Genomic DNA, 18,021 nt, shown 5'->3' on the forward strand with positions numbered 1-18,021 from the left:
CCCTTATTCTAAAAGGCACTGACCATCCTTTAGGGAATTTGGCTCTCACTGCATTATTCTTTAGGACATCTGTGAAGGTGATTGAAGATATAAAAGGGAGAAGGGTAAAATCTCTCAGGATTATATGGATTGAATTTTTCCTTCCCCCAAAGAAATGCATGACTCATTTAGCTAAACAGAGAAACATTCTTCTTTGTAGCCATGTTTGTATAGGTTACCCTTTGTAGTGCGGTCCTTTGTGCCATCACCTGCATCCCTCAGTATATTTAAAATTTTCTGCCCCATGACCTGTAGGTCTCAACAATAAATTGTCCTGATAATGCCTTTCATCCATTTTTCACACTGCACTCAGGAACACAGCTTAAAATGAAATGGCCGTGAACCAGGGCCATGGGAGTCTCTTCCATTACTAGGGCTGTCCTCTGGAAGCACTTTTGCCCTCCCTAAAGAGCTTATGCTTTTACCAGCTAAACTTAAAATGGGTCCTTCCGTGTCCACTTCCTGCATATTTTGTTCTTGGTCCAAAGTACTGTTTTTCTCTGCCTTTTATGTTAACGTAAAAAAAACCCTCATTGTACTCTAGTGCATATATTAAAATATAAAACAAAAGATTAAATGTGTAAATGGAAGAGTCAGCAACTACCTAAAGAGCCTAACACACATACACAAGTAGGTTAAAAGGTTACAAAGGAAAAAGAATAAGTGTTTCTGGAAGGGGTTTAAAAATAAGCAGCCCCCTGATCTTTGGTTCAAATACAGAATGTATAGAAAAGTTGGACATATTTATTAAGGCAGACAATTTAAAAAATTTAAACCTCGGCTAAACTATAAAGCATCCTAGGAAGGCAGTATTTGAATGTCTACCCTCAAGTCCAACAGGAGGAATCTTTAGGGATTTTTCTGGAGAGAAGAAACTCTATTACAACATTTTCCTGGCCTGAAAGTCTACTTAGAAGGAAGTGAACAGGACCCAGCCCCAACGCCAAATTTCAGGCTCAAGTGCATGGACTGCCAGGACATCCTACACACCGGACAAAGGAAGTGAAGCCAAGACTACCCACATTCACATGCTTTTAAAAACTGGGGAACCTCAAGGGGGTACTTGATTTATGTGGAGTAACTGGCCTGCCCAAAACATTTCAGAAAGAAAGCCTTTTCCAACACCCTCACCTGGGATTGAGAACTCTGGAAAATGGGGGTGAAAGAAGGAAATAGATTAAATTACTCCTTGGCTAATGCATTAGGGCTCTTGGAAAACAGCACAAGGTTGGGAAAATAATGATAGCCAGCAGTTATTGAGCGCTTTCTGTGTGCTGTGCCATGTAATTTTACATGCAGAACCCCTGCCCCCATCCTCACAAAATTCCTACAGAGCATATGAAATTATTATATCTGTTTCTATAGATGAGGAAACGAGCCTAGATTGGTTAACTGACCAGTGAATGAACATGCTACGAACATGAAATGAACAATTAGTAAATGGTAGAGCCAGAATTCAACCCCAGTGTACCTGACTGAGGGCCCAGGGTCTTGACAACATGCAGGGATGGATGAATGAGCTACTGCACTAGAGATAATCATGAATTAGGAAGCAAACTTAAGACACATGTGATTTGTAGATTCTGTACTTAAATTAATGAATCTCATGAATAAAGGTTGTCAAAGAAGGTTGTTTAGAACTCATGTATAGAACAATAAGAGGACCTAATATTGCAGGGTACAATTTACATATTTAGTCAGGCTTTAACATTTAAAACCTCTATAAATTGGTTCTACTCCTTTCCAACTGTTATCAATCTAATTTATTGATATTAAAATAATGAAAAATATAATTAAAAATTAAGTGATATAATATGCTACTTCCAGTGCTATTGCTGTGTAGATTCACAGACATTCTCTTAATGCCCAATTCAGTGGTTAGCATAAAATATTCATTCAATACACATTTTTTAAAATAATGAGCTAGGTAATATTTTCCTCATTTTACAGATGTAACAACTGACACTCAGAGAAAATTTACCAAAGACCACAAGACCTCATATAGAATTCAAATTTAGTTTTCCTAACTTGAAACCCATATATTTGGTACAGTATCAAAACCCACAAAATTACAAAATTATGTTGTTTTAGAAATTAAGTAAGTGGAAAGGAGATTACACTTGTGCAGAGTCTTACATAATGACCAAAACCTTTCATGGAAAAAAAATGGATTGTACAGGGGGATATGAAAGAGTGTGGGGAAAATATTTCTGGCTATTGCTTCTAAATTTCTTCATATTATAGCACATAAAATATTATATATCACACTGGGAGATAAGGACATAATTCTCAGTTGGAGGCAACTTCTGAATGCTCCAGCCACCCTGCCTCTGACCAGCTACCCCAGGAGCTAAATGAACTACGGAGATTTGTATCTTATCATATCTTTAATCCATTGGTTACATACAAAGATTCCAATTTACTAGTTGAGCAGCTTAGTGCTGGCCATATAAAATAGCATGCAGAAATGTAGATGTGAGGAAATGCATGAAACCTTTTTGAAACCTTAATAAGTTCAGCTCGGTTTAGGAAATGTGGTGGGAAATGACATTGGGAAAGTAGCTTAAGAGTCAGATTATGAAGTTTCATATTTGCCACATATTGAGATTGTAAAATTACAATACATATGCAAAAATTAAAATAGTGCAGTAATGGGAAAAAAGACTTTACCAGTTTTTCTTCAATATCATTTTATGTATTTGAAACTATAACTCATGGTTTCTTACTGTGAATAAGTAGTAGTTGGTATTAAAACTTCCCACTAAGATCAACTATTAAAGCTGAATAAAACAAACAAACAAACAAACAAAAAAACAAAAAAGAAAAACTTTGAAATTGTTATCCAATAACTAAAGCAACAAGAAATTAAGGAACTGAGATCCTGAAGAGAAAGGAAGTGCATTGAAATAAATCCTACATTTGTCTCCATTTTTCAAATACTGTTTTTTAATATGTTTTATTGATTTAAGAGATAGAGGGAGAGAGATATTGAAACATCTATGTAAGAGTAACATAGATCCGCTGCGTCCTGTGTACCCCCTACTAGGGATCGATCCCACAACCTAGCATGTGCCCTGACCAGGAATTGAACTGTCAACCTCTTGGTGCATGGGGCTACACTCAACCCACTGAGCAACACTGGCCAGGCAGGGTGGTATAGTCTTAAGCTGCAATGCATTTGCCTTACTTGTGATTATTATAGCCCTTCCAGTAGGTATCAGCTCTTTAAGGAGAGGAAATATGGATTTGCATTCCATACCACTAATTTTGACACATGCAGTCTCCTGATGTAAAGCATTTTTTTTTTCAAATTTTCTTGAGATATAATTGCAACATTCTATAATTTTAGGGTGTACAGCATAGTGATTTGACTTACATAAATCGTGAAATAATTACCATAGTAAGTTTAGTCAACATTCATTATTTCATATAAACACCAAAACACCCTCAAAAAATAAAAAAAAACAAAACAAAAATATATATATATTCTTGTGAGAGAACTCTTCAGATCTACTCTCTTAACTGTCATATATATCATACAGCAGTGTTAGCTGTAGTCATCATGTTGTACAATACATCCCTAATACTTATCCTATAACTGGAAGCTTGTGCTTTTTCACCACCTTTATCCAATTTCCCTCCCCCATCTTTTTATCTGTTTATGATTCTTCTGCTCTCTAAGACACTATTAGATTCTGGAGGCTAGGCTTCTAACTTTATTCTTCATTTCCTCACAAATTGACCTAATGTTCTGCACAAAGAAAATCTTCAATATATGTATCCATTAATTGATTTTTCTAATTCTTTCAAAGAAAGAGATAAGCCATTATAGTATTAAAAACTAACACCACAGAAGCTTCCTTTACTCAAATGTGTCACATTCTGAATAAAATCTTGACTACTTACCATGTGTCCCAAGCCCTGTGGGATTTAGCCTTTTCCTAACTCCCTGGCATCCTGTCCCTACCTCTCTCCCTCTGCTCCTTCTCAGCCTTTAACCTCACTCTTCCCTCTGCCTGCAGTACTCTTCTATCAGGTCTTCAAGGGGCCCAAGTTTTCATACATTTTAGATCTTTCTTCAACAGATAACAACTTAGAAAGACCATTGACAATCTTTTAACTTCCTGTTCAATATTTTCTTGTTTTTTCATAACTTCATAATCCTTACACAAATAAAACTACTCAAAGGTAGGGACTTTTGAGTTCTTATATTGGGTGTATTTCCAAGCCATATAGTGTTGAATAAATATATAAGGAAATTAAAAAATGGAGTAAACACCAACAATAATAATTGAAAAATTCTAATTCAAAGCATAGGTTCAGCGTGAATCAAAGCTAAAGATCCTGAGGAACAGAGTAAAATACCAACCATATAGAAAGGAGATACAACCTCAGAATCTGTGACTATAATGAATAAAAACAGGGTAGAGGTGAGTTGTGGACAAATTGTTCTTACAAAAAGATAAGTGATAGTGTTGTAGTTCTTCTGAATTTTGACCTAAGTTGAATATTGAGCTATATAGAAGTAAATAATAAAGTTGATTACCTATGTCTATTCTCATTAGAAAGGGCAATGCATCTGGGGGCCAGATGACTTAAGAATCACATTATAGACAATAATTCTTTAATATAGGTAGAGACAGAGATCATTTCCCCATTTAGTAGACTAAAAGTTAAGGCAATAAAAATAAATGATTTGTCTAATGTTTTAACATTCATTTTAGAGTGAATGAATTTCAGTTCATAGACACACATTTTTTCATGCATTTATTACATAATTTTTATGATGAACATGAATTTCAACATAGTGAGAGAAACATCACACTCTCTACTCTACAATAGATTTCTCTTCTGTAATCATTCACTTATGGATAACCAGAAAGGCAATGAATCCAGCACTAGATATTCAATGTGGATATATCCCCCATTGTCAGGAATTGGTTCATGTTCAAGAGTGGCTGACTTATGGACAGATATGAATTCAAGCCCAAATTAGAATCGTAAAGGATGTCTAGTACACTAGGAAGGAGAGAAAGTGGGTTTGCAGTGACAAAGCTGTATCACATACTAATTTGATGAATTCTGACAAATCACATAGAAGCAGTTCAAAAATCTAGATTTGGAAATAATATCAGTGGTATACAATTATTTCCCCTCTTGTTTTCCACTTCCCATAGATTTGTCACTTTACTTTTATTTATTTTTTATTCATGGATATTCAAAATCCTCCTGCTCCCCCCACCCCCAAGAAAGTTCCAACCTCAAAGTTTTTAAAGTAAAAACAATTGTTGTTAAAATGGAAAATAAAAGCAATTTTTATCATTGGCCCACCACAGTTTGGCTCAGTTCTCCCAACCTCTGCTCTAGTGAGGATGAAGCCAGACCACACACTGAGGCTAAATTACAGCACTTTGAAAAGAAGAAAAACTTTAATGGAAAAAGTCAAATGGATTTCCAAATAGGAGGTGGTAGACCGTGTAGTAGCCTTTTAACACAGCTCTTACAAGGGCTAAACTTTGAATCCAAGGCCCCAAGACGCAATCATGAGCTTGCATTGCCATTCTTTTGAGGCTGTAGGACAGGAAATGTCCAGTCAGCTGCAAATAATACTAGAATCTATCACCTTGACCAGAAATGCATTTTTAGAGTCTTTTACCCAACCTACCACTATTTGCAAATAGATCCTGCCATTTATGAAAATAAAAATAAGAACTTCATGGGATATATTTTCCATAAAGTTATTTTAGCAAGTGAATGAATATATTAGGGAGTGAATAATTGAAAGGAAGATCTTGAATTGGTAGCAACATCGTGGTCACAAAGGCAACTTTTAAATCCTAGAATCCAAATAAGTGTTGTTAAATTAAATTGTGGGAAGGAAGGGATAAAGTTATGTTTCAGAGAAATCTCAGAAAGGGCACTTGATTCCTTCTGGAATGTTCTCCATCTTTTTCCTCTGGCCTAGACACTCAGGATACAGTAGTCAGCAGAAGAAGATACTGTCTCTTCCATTAGAGAGAGACATAAAATTAAAAACAGCCACACTGATGCACAATTAAAATTGCTGTGAGGACTAGAAAAGAGAAATGCAGGTTCTATGAAGTTGCACAAAATACATGCATAGACTGGAGGCTTTTATTATACTGTGTGCAGAGCAATCTCAGAATCATGGGGAAGGTTGTATCCTGAGCACAGATAAGCTGAGAAGGGCTTCCCAACACTATAATTTGGTTAGACCTGAGAATGTTAGGGTCATTTGGCCAGACATATATGTTTCCATGGCACTTTTACAAATATTATGCAAACTTCTGAAAATCTGGACCTAACTCGGCATTTAAGGAGTCCTGTGGGGGAGAGCACAAATAGGACCTTGGGGATGCTTTAAATTAATAAAAAGAAATAGAGGAAAAACAGAGAAAAGAAGCAATTGGGAAGAAAGTGGACATTTTTAAGTGGCAAGTAAAAACTACATGCTATAAATGTTATCTCATTTAATCTCCCCCCAATACTATGGGCATTGAGTCTGATTATCCCGATTTTACAAATGTGGAAACAGACTTCTGAGAGTTAAGTAATTTACTGACTATGACAAATCCAGGTAACAGATATGCTACCATTAGAACACAGGACTCTGGCTTCAACCCATGCTCTTTTTTTTCCCATACAACATGCTTCTTCTCTAGAGAAGGCTCACTAGGCCTTAGGAATGGATAAGTTGTGTCATTCTAAACCCTGCCTCCAACCCAATTTAAATAAAAGGAAATGCTACTGTGAACTCAACCCAGTTGACATTATTTCAAGAGAGAAATTCCAGGGATTTGCTTTAACTATGTGAATCTTTAATGACTATTGTTTCTGTCAACCTAGTCATACACTGACCTTTTTCTTATGAAAATAAGTTGTGTACACACCTGACTCTAGAGATAGACCCATAAACCAGACTGGAATAATAACACTTTCTGATCCTCCCGGCATAGTATTGGTCAGTGTGGCAGACATTGTAGTTTGGCTCAACTATTGCTCAAATAGAAACCCCTTCTTGATTCTATCACAGAGATTGGAAAAGATAAAATAATTCATTTCCCAGACTCTCCTGTGGCTAAAAGTGGCCATGTGACCCATTTCTGGTCAATGAGATGTAAATTGGCTAAATAGTGCTTCTAGGATGATTTTGCTTCTCTGTTAAGAAAAAACAGGGGACTTGTCATTTTCCCACTTCTCTCTTTCTAGCCTGAAATTCAGATGTCATACCTGGAGATGCAGCATTCATTCTGTAATCATAAAGCAATAAACATGACAACATAAGTCAACATCAAAAGATGTTGCAACAGAAAAACAGAAAGAGCCTGGGTTTTTCAGTCACTTCACTGGCCATTGTCTGTGTTCTCTTGGTTTTGTTTTTTGGGAAAAATAATCTTCCAATTGTTTAAGCCATTATTATGAAGCTATATTCTTTCTGTTTAACTACCCAAAGCACTCCTGACAGATGAAGTCAGAATTGCATATATATAGCAAGCAAAACCAATTGGAATCTCTTCTCAAGATTTTATTGCTTGAGCTATAAGGGTGATGCTTTTTTCAATGTTTCGTCTGAAGGAGGTAGCCACAGTCCTTGTGGTTGTGGTCAGGCAGCCCATAAAAACAGCATCGGCCCTAGCTGGTTTGGCTCAGTGGATAGAGCATCAGCCTGCGGACCGAAGGGTCCCGGGTTTGATTCTGGTCAAGGGCACATACCTTGGTTGCAGGTTCCTCTCCTGTGAGGGCCCTGGTTGGGGCACGTGCAGGAGGCAACAGTCCATGTGTTTCACATTGATATTTCTCTCTGTCACTCTCTCTTCCATTCTCTCTGAAAATCAATAATGGAAAAATATCCTTGGGTGAGGATAAAAAACAACAACAAAATTGATCACCTGGCAGTTTATTTTGAATGTCTAGATTGATGATGCCCCATACATACCAAGAGGGTATAAAAAATGTAGTGATAAATTAGAAAAAAAGATGTGCTAGACACCTGTACAAAACTACAAAACATTGCTGGAAGAAATTGAAGATCTAATTAAGTGGAGAGACATACATTGAACTGGGATTGGAGGACTCAGTATTTTAATATATAAATTATCCCCAAATTATAGATTCAAAGAAATTATAACCAAAATGTCAGCAAGGTAATTTTGTGAAAAGTGATGTTTATTTCAAATTTTATATAGAATGACCTAGAATAGTCGAAACAAATTTTTAAAACAGTGAATAGTTGAGGGATTTCAAGACTTATTATAAAGCTATAGTAATAAACTTAGTGTGATACTGTCATCAAAATAGACAAATAGAACAATTAAATACAAGATAGAATTCAGAAATGGACCCACATATATATGGATAATTAATTTTTGGCAAAGATGCAAAAACAATTCAATAGAAAAAGGAAATACAAATGTTGCTGAAGCAATTGGCTGTCGTTATGCGAACTGTAAACTTCAATGCATACCTCACATTATATATATAAATTAGCTCAATATGAATCATATATCTGAATGCGAACCTAGAAATATAAAACTTCGAGAACAAAACATAGGAGAAAAGCTATGACACTGTACTAGGCAAAGATTTCTTAGATATGACACTATTATAGTGAGTAGGTAATAATATTTCATTATGATTTTAATTTTCATTTCCTTAAGCAGTGGTTCTCAACCTTTCTAATGCCGTGACCCTTCAATACAGTTCCTCATGTTGTGGTGACCCACAATCATAAAATTATTTTCTTTGCTACTTCATAACTGTAATTTTGCTACTGTTATGAATCGTAATGTAAATATCTGTGTTTTCCTATAGTCTTAGGCGACCCTGCTAGCGGTTCTCAACCTGTGGGTCGCGACCCACAGGTTGAGAACCGCTGCTATAGAGCCTAAGACCATCGGAAAACAATTGCCTAATCCTCACAGCTTCCAACTACATGGTAACATTTAGTCTAGTCCAGTGGTCGGCAAACTCATTAGTCAACAGAGTGGCAAACCACGGTTCGCGAGCCTACAACTGAAGTTTGTGCTCTTGACCTGGAATTGAACCTGTGACCCTTAGGTCCATGGGGCTGACTCTCTGACCCCAACTGGCCAGGGCTGGAAATTGTATAGTTTTAGCAACATTTACATTCCTAATCTTTTTGAAGTGTGGAGTAAGGGTTCATGTCCATTTTTTTCCTTCTTTATAGACATTCAGTTGCTCCATTATCTGTTGTTGAAAAGTCTGTCCTTCACTCATTGACTTATCTTGACAACTTTGACAAAAAACAATTGTTCACATATGCCTTTCTAGATTCCTTATTCTGTTTCACTGCTCTATTTATATATCCTTAACACTAATATCACAATGTCTTTGTTATTGTACTTTAATTAAATTCTTGAAATCTGGTAGTTGTGTTAACTTAGCTTTAAAAAAATATATTCAAAGTTAATTAGCATATTCTCTGTGTTTGGGATTTCCATATAAGTTCTAGAATTAGCTTGTACATTTCTGAAGAAAAGGTGCTCTCTCTGTGGACAGCTTCTATTTTCTTTTTTTTTTCTGATTCACAAATTCCAGAGACTTTGGCTTCCTCAAACTCTGATGTCTGTCTTTTTAAATCAGAAAATTCATAAGGCCACCAGACCCCATTTGAGCACATCCTTCCTACCCTGAGGACTGGAAATTGCTTCCAGGAAGCACACTGGCGCATTTATAGGGTTGGCCTTGTTTGTTTCCCTTCTCTCAGGGATCCCAGGCCTCTGCTGTCTCTTGTTCAATGTCTGGAAACACTTGTTGCAAATATTTTGTCCAGTTTTCTGTTTATATTGAGAGGCAATGCTTGCAGCAGTTAATCCTTTATGGGCAGAAGCAGAATTCCTGTCATTTTAATGTTAGCCCTTCTAGTGGATGTGTAGTGTATATCATTGTGATTTCAGCGACATGATTTTAAGCAACTTGTCGTGTGCTTATTGGTCTTTCATATATTTTTTAATGAAAAGTTTATAAAATATTTAGCTCACTTAAATGGGTTTGTTTATCTTATTAAGTTGTAGAAATTTTTATATATTCTAGCAACCAATCCTTTGTCAAAAATATGCATTGGGAATATTTTTTTCCAGATCTTTGTCTTTCTTAATTGTGTATTTTGAACAATAGAAGTTTTAACTTTAATAAACTCCAATTATTGACATTATTCTTTTATGATTCATACATGTTGGGTATCAGGAGACCTTTGCCTATACCAGTGGTCGGCAAACCGCGGCTCGCGAGCCACATGCGGATCATTGGCCCCTTGAGTGTTCTAATGCCACTTCTTCAAAATAGACTCGCCCAGGCCGAAAACCGACTTCTGCGCATGGGCCACGGAGTTTCAATCGCACTGTACGTCCGCGCCCGCACGTGGTATCTCGTGGAAGAGCCACACTCAAGGGGCCAAAGAGCCGCATGTGGCTTGCGAGCCTTTGTTTGCCGACCACTGGCCTACACCAAGGTCATAAAGATTTTATCCTATCTTTTCTGAAAGTTTTATAGTTTTAATTTCTATAGTAGATGTTTTATACATTTGAAATTAACTTTGTATGTAAAGTGTAATGTGTTAAGGGATGTGGTATATGTTTTTCAAATGGATATTTAGTTATACCAGCATCATTTTTAGAAAGAAATCTTTTTTCATTTAACTACCTTGACATATTTGCTAACGTTGATTAACCATCTATGTGTGTGCATGTTTATTTTGGGGCACTCATTTTTTCTTCCTTGATTTATACACTTTTTTATACTTGAAATCAGGTAGTATAAGTCCTCCAACTTAGTTCTTTTTCAAAATTATTTTGGCTTCAATAAAAGATAAAAAGTTTATAGGAGTAAACCTGAAGTCATGTTTGATGGCAAGATGGAAAAATTTGAAAAAAGTGACAGTATTGAACTTTAACCCACAAAGTAAAATACAGTCCTCTCTTCTTATCTGCAGTTTTGCCTTTCATGATTTCATTATTAACAATCAACTGCTATCTGATTATATTAAATTGAAAATTCAAGAAAGAAACCATTTATAAATTTTAAATTGTACTATGCTCTGAGTATTGTGATAAAAATAAAATCTTATCCTCCCACTCAGTCCCACCATGGACTTGAATCATCCCTTTGTCCACTGTATTCATGATGTTCCCACTACCTCCTTGTTAGTCAGTAGCCAGATAAGTTATCAGATCCACTGTGTGACTGTGTGGTATCAGAGTGCTTGTGTTCAAGTAACCCTTATCCTATCTAATAAAGAGGACTATGCTAATTGACCCTCACATCATCGCAAAGATGGCGGTGCCCACAGCCAATAAGGAGGGAATATGCTAATTGACTGCCACACCCTCAAAGATGGTGGCGCCCACAGCCACAAGATGGTGACGCCCACTAGCCTTAGCCCTGCCGCGGTGGCAGGCGTGCGGCAAGGCTGGGCCCACCCCTAGGTGTGCCTGGCTGCTCCGTGCACCTGCCTCCGGAGTCCCCTAATCCCTTCAGCCCCCAGCTGCCCAGGGCCAGCCCAAGGCGCAGGCAAGCCTTAGATGGTGGCTGCCCAGCTGCCCAGGGCTGCCCGAGGCTCAGGTAACCAGGGCTGGCCGAGGCTTGCACTGCCAGCAGTGGCAGCAGCAGAGGTGTGATGGGGCGCCACCTTCCCCTGATCGCTGGGTCACCTCCCACCCCTGAGGGCTCCCGGACTGTGAGAGGGGGCAGAGAAGGCTGAGGGACCCCCCCTCCAGTGCATGAATTTTCATGCACCGGGCCTCTAGTTTTATTTAATAATAGCAACCAAAGTTTAAGAGTAGTTATGCTGGCAATTTTGGATGTGCCGAGAGAAGTCTTCAGGTGCTTTCTTTTTGTGAAAAAGTGAAAGTTCCTGACTTAATAAGGAAAGAAAAAATATTAAATGCTGAGGTTGCTAAGATTTATGGTAAGAACAATCTTCTATTCATGAAATTGTAAAGAAGGTAGAAGAAATTCATTCCAGTTTTGTTGGAGTATCTCAACTGCAAAAAGTTACAGCCACAGTAAATGATAAATACTTAGTTATGATAGTATAGGAATTAAATTTGTGGGTGGAAATTTTTCAAAAAGTTAATTTTTGAGAGACCACATTCACATAACTGTTATTACAATATATTATTACAGTTCTGTTTCATTATTATTTATTGTGCTTAATCTCTTACTGTGCCTAATTTATAAATTAAACTTTATCATAGGCATGTATGTATAGGAAAAAATGTAATGTACATTGGGTTTGGTACTGTCCACTGTTTCAGACATCCACTTGAAATGTATCCCCAGTGGAAAAGGGGAAACTACTGTAAATATTAATGTATACATACTAATATAAATAAAAAATGCTAGAAAATAAATATATGAAAAAGCAAAGACAGCTCTTCCATTTAGAAGACTTTCAAGTAATAAACGTAGAAGAAATTAGGAAAATTCTGTAAGTTTTTGCCATAAATGACTGTATAATTATATCATCTACTGAGGTTATGATGTGGTATCCTTCTTTTCTGAGTTTGTAAACGTGCTGAATTAAATTGTTGATTTTAATATTAAAAATAATTATTTGATAAAGATTTGCATATTTATAAATATATTAATATTATTCATAAAACACTTGAAGATATTTGTAATAATCAATTTACACTCATTTTGTTAATTTTATCTCATGTAATTTTTGAGTTTGTTTATATTACTGGTTATAGGTAATATCTTCCCCTCCCTCCCTCCCTTCCTTCTTTCCTTCCTTGCTTTCTTCTTTCCTTTCTTTCTTTCATTTTAATCCTCATCTGAGGATATTTTTCCATTGATTTTTAGATAGAGTGGAAGAGAGAGGGAAAGACAAAGAGAAATATTGATGTGAGAGAAACACATCGATTGTTTGCCTCCTGCACAAGCCCGGACCAGGGCCTGAATGGGGGGAGGAGCCTGCAACCGAGGTACATGCTCTACCCCTTTGGCCAATGCTCTGCCCACGGAGGCAAACCGACCAGGGCTTTCCTGTTTCTTTATATGCCTACAAATTTTTATTAGACTTTGGGCATTTGTGAATTTAAATTGAGTATTATAGTTCTTTAAAATTTCCTTTAAAAGCTATTGGACTCTGCCTGGCTGGTATGGCTCAGTATTTGAGCGTTGACCTATGAACCAGGAGGTCATGGTTCGATTCTGGGTCAGGGCACATGCCCAGGTTGCAGGCTCAATCCCCAGTGTAGGGTGTGCAAGTAGCAGCCTATCAATGTTTCTCTCTCATCATTGATGTTTATATCTCTCTATCCTCCTCCCTTCTTCTCTGAAATCAATAAAAATATATTTAATAAAAAAAACTTTGGATTTTGGTTTGACATTTAGTTAAGTTACTTATTTTGAGGTTTGTTTTTAAGTTCTATTAGTGCAAGTTTAGGGTAGTTTTTACTCTAGGTCTTTTTTTTTTTTTTTTTTTTTTTTAAGTTGCACTACTTTGTCTTTTTGTTGTCTCTACTGAATGATATTGAGTGTCCAATGTAACCTCTCGGTCCTGGCTGACCAAAACTTAAAGTCTTTCAGCCTTGTACAAACTGCTTATTTTTTGACTTACCTGTCTCAGGTCTTTCTTGTCCTGGACAAGAGGATTTTTTCCTATGCATGGGGAATTTACAGTTCAGCAACAGATTCAAGGGTGCTCTGTGCAGATTTCTGAGACTCTTTGGTCCTATGGCTCTCCTTTTTCTTACACTCCACTCCTCAGTTTCCAGCTGCCTCCACCTTCTTGAAATTTGATCTATGCCCCTTCAGATAAACCACCATTCAAGAGTTAGGCTTGGGCTCCATGCACTAAGGCTAGAAAGTGCCTCTAGGGAGAAAGCCACAATGATAATATGACTCACCACATTTGTTTATCAAGATAATAGTCCTGTAATGGTGACTGACCAACATCTGCAAACAATTGTTCTTATATATTTTGTCCAGTTTTTAGTAGTTTATGCCAGGAAGGTAAGTCTTATTCTGATTCTCCCATCTGGACAGAAAGCGCAATTGCTTTCTTTATTTTTTAGTGAAAATTTATATGTTGAAAGATTACCAATATGGCTTACCAAAAAAAAAAAAAACAACCCAAAAAACACACCTGTTTTCTTTCTTTTGTGTCTTTTTTTATATACTAGATTCTCACCTAATTGCCAGGGTTTACTTGTGAAAAAGAATAGGCTGAATTAATATGGTACACCTTAAACATTTTTCTTTAATATTCTCCAAAAGAATTTTGTAAAAGTATATGTTTATTTGTATATTTTCAAGTTCACAATTAAATATTTTATTTAAATACTTTTTGCATGTGATATGTTATCTAGTATAATGCAAAACTTTATATTAAAACAATCTCCCCAATATTTGAAATGTTTATTTTAATAAATATTGCAACTTGATGACATGTATACTCTATTTTTTATAATGTGTGTACTAGCTCCTTTTTACCTAATTTCCATCAAGGGCTATTTTTTCATAATATAGCATATTCTTAGCCTTGAATTATTTTACTGATTTCAGTGTCATACTTCTCTGCCACAGCAATAGACATTGAAATTGCAAGTTAAGTTTTATCTTCATTTCCTGGGATACAGTTTTTTAAATTTTAAAAAATATTTTCTTTTTAAAATTTGTTTTAGATTTTTAGAAAGTTGGCACACTACTGTGAAGTCACATGCAAAAAAAAAGGCAAAGAGATTAGCCAAAGAGCATATATCCATAACCCATGGACACAGACAATAGTGTGACGATGGCCAGAGGGAAGTGGGGTATGGAGGCTGGATGACGGTGGCCATAGGAGAAGAAATGGGACATCTGTAATAGTATCAACAATAAAAATAAAAATAAAGTTCTTTCCTATATATTATTATAATTATTTCGATTATTCTAATAATTGATTCAAGTAGCATATTTTACACATGTTTAAAGTAATTATAAAATTTTAAAGTGATGGTTTTTAAGAAATGTATTTCTCAATGTAATAGAGCTTTTTCTTTTTTAAAAAAAATCTAGTTCTTAAATCCTTGGGTGAATATTTTATATTGCTCGGATAAGATGGGTTTCAACATCTATTAACTACCATTTTTCATTTTTATAGATCTAAGCCCTGAGGAATTGTGTACTCATAAATAAGGGGAAAAAATGGAATGGAGGGAGTTTTTATTTTACCAATGTCATTCAGTTTTTTGTACACCACTGTGTTATATGCCAAAAATGACATGTTGATTTATCATTAAAATTATTTTTGATAATCTATTAGTTGATAACTAAATTACAATTTACTTCAATGTTCATCATTGCAAAGAATTTGAAGCTAATATGCAAAAAATAGTTTAATTGGTAGTGTTATTCATTTTCACTGGTGTCATAATAACAATATTTTGAATATTTTGAATTATTCTTTTTCTCATCTTCCTGAAGGTTTGGCCGTCATTGGTTATGAATGAAAGAAAGATTCAATCTGTATGTTGCAAAAGAGAACATGTAGCCATTAATTCCTTGGCAGTAACCTAGGTAGATGAAACTTGGGAAAGAACACAGATGAAATATGAGGATTTTGAATATGCTCTGACTTTTAAGCTATCCATGTCCATGTATTACATAGAAAATCTTTTATGTACCCCCTGAGGTCACAGATCCAAGATGCCTCTAGAAGACTCTGATTGTGTGCATCTACTATGAACAGTTCTAGAGATTGCACAATATAGATAATAAGATGTGAAATTCTGCTTTCACTAAGACTGGACTTTATTTGGAAACACAAGACTATTTACTTAAATTGTATACAAATATAGTACTGCATTTTTAAAGATGAGGCAAATGAAGCTCAGAAAGGTGAGGTAGAATGCCCAGACTCATAGGCAGTTAGTGGTGGACCTGGGACTCAAACTGGAATCTAGTTATTCCAGAGTCTGTGTCTTTTACAAATACCGTGCTCCAAATGGCCAGAAAAAGTATAAAATTCAACAAACTTCATAAAAAAAGTTACTAGGTGAATGTGTATTCTCTGGATGTCTACATAGAGAGAAAAAGAAAAGATGGCCTTGAAGAACGAGGAGGGTTTCTATAGGTAAAAACAAAGAACCAGGTAAACTGAGGAATTATACAAAGCAGTTGTGAATGTGTAAGGCACATTGTATGGAAAGGGAAAACAAAAACAGATATATGGGGAGTTTTTTTGGTGAGTAGAGAAGGTTGGCGCATTGCTGAGGAGTCAGGCATGGAGAAATTTTAAAACAATGATTCTGTCCTTGAGAATTAGGAGGCAATAATGGTTTTTGAAAAGGGCATGGTTAAAATCATGTTTTAGGAAGAATTATATGGTGGAACCTGCAGTATAGTTTGAGAACAGCTTTGACAAGACTACCTAAGTAGGCTGTTGTAATAATCCAGATGTGAGGTTACAGTGGAATAGACTAGAGTGTTAGCTGTGGGAATGTAAAGAAGACAAATACCAGAGACAGTATGAAGAAGGCATTCACAGATTGGGGTAGATAATCCATGTGGGGAATAGTGAAGTATTAGCAAGAGTGACTGCCTTGAGTTGCATATAGCCTTTAATGCAAACTCATGGCTCTGGAAATTATAGGTAGTGAGGAGCCAAAAATATTTTTCAGCATGTGAGTAAGAGTGTTTAAAGAATATTAATAGTGAAATAAATATTTTATCTCATTCTACAACAAGGACATAAGGACATAATTCTAAAAACCTAGGGATCCAAAGTCTCAATTCCATAAATTATGAATTCCATTTCTTAAAGGGCTGTGTGAACTTATTTGTCATATTAGATGCTGGCCAGATTAGCTTGATTCTGATATTTTATGTTTAAAAGCAAGTGTAAGTAGATGGTCACTGATATTTTTGGATTGCTCTGAAATTGGCTTCTATCAGTAAAGAGGATGTAAACTGTTTGGGCTCAGACACCCTCTTCAGATAGCAAAGCTTATTTAAGGAAAGGCTGATACTCCCAACTATCACCACACACCACACCCCAGAGGCTGGCTGCTGGCGATAGTCCTTACCACCAAGAGCAGGAGCTGACAGCAGTATGGGAAGAGAAGAATAGTAAGTGGCTCTCCCAGGTCAGGGAAAGTGCAGGGGAAGACTTTCAGCAGGGTTTGGAAAGAATTTATGTATAAGCCCCATGAGACAATCAGAATTGGAAGGAAAGGTGGTCCTGGCAAGATCATGTTAGACTAGCTGGGTTTTTTTTCAGTGTCCATTTGACTTGGAAAATTCATGCTAAGCATGCAGTCTCTGTCTCTGTCTCTGTATCCACCCCCCTCACCATCTCCTCCTCCTTCCTCTTTCCCTCTCTCACTCTCTCTCCTACTTTCACTTTCCTGTTTCCTTTTCCCTCAACTAAAAAGGCGCAGAAAGCAGATTAGCTACTCCTCTGCAGAAGCAAATATCTAACTGGGCAATGCAATATCAGTCTCCTCACTTTGCCCCGATCTTTGTAAGTGGCTTTTATGGCACCCCTCACAAGATTCAAAGCATGAATTATTTCATTCAGCTCCTACACCTTTGGGAAAGGATGGAACTGTTAAAATTTCCAATGAATGATGTCTAATTGAATCATGATTTCATTGATTCTTTCCGTTTTCTCTCTGCTTATAAAGGCTTGAAGGGAGGTAGTGATAAAGAATGGTTGAAGGTAGCAAAACTATTTTGGTGTCTTCCCAAGAAAATTATATGTGGATCTGATCCCAAAATCTTTAAAGCTTTAAAAAAAATTGTGGTTATTTTTAATTCAGATATAACAAACTTGTAGAAAATTTAAAATAGATGAGAAGAAAACTGTTAACTGCCCAGATTCACTTATTGTTTATGTTTTATTTTATCATCCTATCATCTATCTATCTATTACCTGAAAGTTGGAAACAGTGAATCTCTTTATCTTTAAACACTGTACTGTGTCTTTTTCAAGACATCTGGTTCTTTTTAGAG

This window comes from Eptesicus fuscus, chromosome 14, assembly GCF_027574615.1.
Source record: "Eptesicus fuscus isolate TK198812 chromosome 14, DD_ASM_mEF_20220401, whole genome shotgun sequence".
NCBI lineage: Eukaryota > Metazoa > Chordata > Mammalia > Chiroptera > Vespertilionidae > Eptesicus > Eptesicus fuscus.